This window comes from Ambystoma mexicanum, chromosome 5q, assembly GCF_040938575.1.
Source record: "Ambystoma mexicanum isolate Mex_15411 chromosome 5q, UKY_AmexF1_1, whole genome shotgun sequence".
Classification (NCBI taxonomy): domain Eukaryota; kingdom Metazoa; phylum Chordata; class Amphibia; order Caudata; family Ambystomatidae; genus Ambystoma; species Ambystoma mexicanum.
This window is the reverse complement of record NC_090933.1, coordinates 1,334,765,817-1,334,771,816: the sequence shown is the minus strand read 5'-3', so window position 1 is coordinate 1,334,771,816 and position 6,000 is coordinate 1,334,765,817.

Sequence of the window (6,000 nt, the reverse complement as noted above, 5' to 3'; positions counted from 1 at the left end):
TTACAAACCCCCAAAATACACAATACCCCTTCCCGAATATTGCCTCACCCCTGTGATGCACCTTACATATCCCAAAATACACAATACCCTTTCCCCAATATTGCCTCACCCCTGTGATGCACGTTACATATCCCAAAATACACAATACCCCTTCCCCAATATTGCCTCCCCCGCGATGCATGTTACAAACACCGAAAATACACAATAGACCTTCCCCAATATTGCCTCACCCCTGTGATGCACGTTGCATATCCCAAAATACACAATGCCCCTTCGCCAATATTGCCTCCCATGCTATGCATGTTACAAACCCCCAAAATACACAATACCCCCTCCCCAATATTGCCTCACCCCTGTGATGCACCTTACATATCCCAAAATACACACCCTTTCCCCAATATTGCCTCACCCCTGTGATGCACGTTACATATCCCAAAATACACAATACCCCTTCCCCAATATTGCCTCACCCCTGTGATGCACGTTACATGTCCCCAAAATACCCAATACCCCTTCCCCAATATTGCCTCACCCCTGTGATGCACGTTACAAACCCCCAAAATACACAATACCCCCTCCCCAATATTGCCTCACCCTGTGATGCACGTTACATATCCCAAAATACACAATATCCCTTCCCCAATATTGCCTCCCCCGCGATGCATGTTACAAACCCCCAAAATACACAATACCCCCTCCCCAATATTGCCTCACCCCTGTGATGCACGTTACATATCCCAAAATACACAATACCCCTTCCCCAATATTGCCTCACCCCTGTGATGAACGTTACATATCCCAAAATACACAATAGCCTTTCCCCAATATTGCCTCCCCCGCGATGCATGTTACAAACCCCCAAAATACACAATACCCCCTCCCCAATATTGCCTCACCCCTGTGATGCATGTAACATATCCCAAAATACACAATACCCCTTCCCCAATATTGCCTCACCCCTGTGATGCACGTTACATATCCCAAAATACACAATACCCCTTCCCCAATATTGCCTCCCCCGCGATGCATGTTACAAACCCCCAAAATACACAATACCCCTTCCCCAATATTGCCTCACCCCTGTGATGCACGTTACATATCCCAAAATACACAATACCCCTTCCCCAATATTGCCTCCCCCGCTATGCATGTTACAAACCCCCAAAATACACAAAACCCCCTTCCCAATATTGCCTCACCCCTGTGATGCACGTTACAAACCCCCAAAATACACAATACCCCTTCCCCAATATTGCCTCCCCCCTGTGATGCATGTTACATATCCCAAAATACACAATATCCCTTCCCCAATATTGCCTCCCCCTGTGATGCACGTTACATATGCCAAAATATACAATACCCCTTCACCAATATTGCCTCCCCCTGTGATGCACGTTACATATCCCAAAATACACAATATCCCTTCCCCAATATTGACTCCACCTGTGATGCACGTTACATATCCCAAAATACACAATATCCCTTCCCCAATATTGCCTCACCCCTGTGATGCACGTTACATATCCCAAAATACACAATACCCCTTCCCTAATATTGCCTCACCCCTGTGATGCACGTTACATATCCCAAAATACACAATACCCCTTCCCCAATATTGCCTCACCCCTGTGATGCACGTTACATATCCCAAAATACACAATACCTCTTCCCCAATATTGCCTCACCCCTGTGATGCACGTTACATATCCCAAAATACACAATACCCCTTCCCCAATATTGCCTCACCCCTGTGATGCACGTTACATATCCCAAAATACACAATACCCCTTCCTCAATATTGCCTCCCCCGCGATGCATGTTACAAACCCCCAAAATACACAATACCCCTGCCCCAATGTTGCCTCACCCCTGTGATGCACGTTACATATCCCAAAATACAGAATACCCCTTCCCCAATATTGCCTCACCCCTGTGATGCACGTTACATATCCCAAAATACACAATACCCCTTCCCCAATATTGCCTCACCCCTGTGATGCACGTTACATATCCCAAAATACACAATACCCCTTCCCCAATATTGCCTCACCCCTGTGATGCACGTTACATATCCCAAAATACACAATACCCCTTCCCCAATATTGCCTCCCCCGCGATGCATGTTACAAACCCCCAAAATACACAATACCCCTTCCCCAATATTGCCTTCCCCGCTATGCATGTTACAAACCCCCAAAATACACAATACCAACTCCCCAATATTGCCTCACCCCTGTGATGCACGTTACATATCCCAAAATACACAATACCCCTTCCCCAATATTGCCTCACCCCTGTGATGCACGTTACATATCCCACAATACACAATACCCCTTCCCCAATATTGCCTCACCCCTGTGATGCACGTTACATATCCCAAAATACACAATACCCCTTCCCCAATATTGCCTCACCCCTGTGATGCACGTTACATATCCCACAATACACAATACCCCTTTCCCAATATTGCCTCACCCCTGTGATGCACGTTACATATCCCAAAATACACAATACCCCTTCCCCAATATTGCCTCACCCGTGTGATGCACGTTACATATCCCACAATACACAATACCCCTTCCCCAATATTGCCTCACCCCTGTGATGCACGTTACATATCCCTAAAAATACACAATACCCCTTCCCCAATATTGCCTCCCCTGTGATGCCCGTTACATACCCCAAAATACACAATACCCCTCCCCAATATTGCCTCCCCCTGTGATGCACGTTACATATCCCAAAATACACAATACCACTTCCCCAATATTGCCTCCCCCCTGTGATGCACGTTACATATCCCAAAATACACAATATCGCTTCCCCAATATTGCCTCACCCCTGTGATGAACGTTACATATCCCAAAATACACAATACCCCTTCCCTAATATTGCCTCCCCCGCGATGCATGATACAAACCCCCAAAATACACAATACCCCTTCCCCAATATTGCCTCCACCTGTGATGCACGTTACATATCCCAAAATACACAATATCCCTTCCCCAATATTGCCTCACCCCTGTGATGCACGTTACATATCCCAAAATACACAATACCCCTTCCCCAATATTGCCTCACCCCTGTGATGCACGTTACATATCCCAAAATACACAATACTCCTTCCCCAATATTGCCTCACCCCTGTGATGCACGTTATATATCCCAAAATACACAATACCCCTTCCCCAATATTGCCTCACCCCTGTGTTGCACGTTACATATCCCAAAATACACAATACCCCTTCCCCAATATTGCCTCCCCCGCGATGCATGTTACAAACCCCCAAAATACACAATACCCCTTCCCCGCTATGCATGTTACAAACCCCCAAAATACACAATACTAACTCCCCAATATTGCCTCACCCCTGTGATGCACGTTACATATCCAAAAATACACAATACCCCTTCCCCAATATTGCCTCACCCCTGTGATGCACGTTACATATCCCACAATACACAATACCCCTTCCCCAATATTGCCTCCCCCGCGATGCATGTTACAAACCCCCAAAATACACAATACCCCTTCCTCAATATTGCCTCACTCCTGTGATGCACGTTACATATCCCAAAATACACAATATCCCTTCCCCAATATTGCCTCGCCCGCTATGCATGTTACAAACCCCCAAAATACACAATACCCCCTCCCCAATATTGCCTCACCCCTGTGATGCACATTACAAACCCCCAAAATACACAATACCCCTTCCCGAATATTGCCTCCCCCTGTGATGCATGTTACATATCCCTAAAAATACACAATACCCATTCCCCAATATTGCCTCCCCTGTGATGCACGTTACATACCCCAAAATACACAATACCCCTCCCCAATATTGCCTCTCCCCTGTGATGCACGTTACATATCCCAAAATACACAATACCCCTTCCCCAATATTGCCTCACCCCTGTGATGCACGTTACAAACCCCCAAAATACACAATACCCCTTCCACAATATTGCCTCACCCCTGTGATGCACGTTAAATATCCCAAAATACACAATACCCCATCCCCAATATTGCCTCACCCCTGTGATGCACGTTACATATCCAAAAATACACAATACCCCTTCCCCAATATTGCCTCACCCCTGTGATGCACGTTACATATCCCACAATACACAATACCCCTTCCCCAATATTGCCTCCCCCGCGATGCATGTTACAAACCCCCAAAATACACAATACCCCTTCCTCAATATTGCCTCACTCCTGTGATGCACGTTACATATCCCAAAATACACAATACCCCTTCCCCAATATTGCCTCGCCCGCTATGCATGTTACAAACCCCCAAAATACACAATACCCCCTCCCCAATATTGCCTCACCCCTGTGATGCACATTACAAACCCCCAAAATACACAATACCCCTTCCCGAATATTGTCTCCCCCCTGTGATGCATGTTACATATCCCTAAAAATACACAATACCCATTCCCCAATATTGCCTCCCCTGTGATGCACGTTACATACCCCAAAATACACAATACCCCTCCCCAATATTGCCTCTCCCCTGTGATGCACGTTACATATCCCAAAATACACAATACCCTTTCCCCAATATTGCCTCACCCCTGTGATGCACGTTACAAACCCCCAAAATACACAATACCCCTTCCACAATATTGCCTCACCCCTGTGATGCACGTTACATATCCCAAAATACACAATACCCCATCCTCAATATTGCCTCACCCCTGTGATGCACGTTACATATCCCAAAGTACACAATATCCCTTTCCCAATATTGACTCACCCCTGTGATGCACGTTACATATCCCAAAGTACACAATACCCCTTCCTCAATACTGCCTCACCCCTGTGATGCACGTTACATATCCCAAAATACACAATACCCCTTCCCCAATATTGCCTCCCCCGCGATGCATGTTACAAACCCCCAAAATACACAATACCCTTCCCCAATATTGCCTCACCCCTGTGATGCACGTTACATATCCCAAAATACACAATACCCCTTCCCCAATATTGCCTCCCCCGCTATGCATGCTACAAACCCCCAAAATATACAATACCTGCTCCCAAATATTGCCTCACCCCTGTGATGCACATTACAAACCCTCAAAATACACAATACCCCTTCCCGAATATTGCCTCCCCCCCCGTGATGCATGTTACATATCCCTAAAAATACACAATATCCCTTCCCCAATATTGCCTCCCCTGTGATGCACGTTACATACCCCAAAATACACAATACCCCTCCCCAATATTGCCTCTCCCCTGTGATGCACGTTACATATCCCAAAATACACAATACCCCTTCCCCAATATTGCCTCACCCCTGTGATGCACGTTACAAACCCCCAAAATACACAATACCCCTTTCCCAATTTTGCCTCACCCCTGTGATGCACGTTACATATCCCAAAATACACAATACCCCTTCCCCAATATTGCCACCCCCGCTATGCATGTTACAAACCCCCAAAATACACAATACCCACTCCCCAATATTGCCTCACCCCTGTGATGCACATTACAAACCCCCAAAATACACAATACCCCTTCCCAAATATTGCCTCCCCCCCTGTGATGCATGTTACATATCCCTAAAAATACACAATACCCCTTCCCCAATATTGCCTCCCCTGTGATGCACGTTACATACCCCAAAATACACAATACCCCTCCCCAATATTGCCTCACCCTTGTGATGCACGTTACAAACCCGCAAAATACACAGAAATGCCCTTTCCCCAATATTGCCACTCTGCATTAAAGTAGCAATCAGCAAGAGAAAACTTTAAGACTCCCCAGAAAGCAAAAAATAATCAAGGATAGGAAATTTGCTTTGCAACATAGGCCTCACTCTGTTGCAAAGAAAAGGTGCAAAGGTGATGATCACGTGATGCTGAGAAGCCCACGTGAGGAAGCGGACTTGGAGACCCACGTGATGCCGAGCAGGCCACGTGAGGAAGTGGACGTTGAAATCCACGTGATGCGGAGCCGCCACGTGATGATGG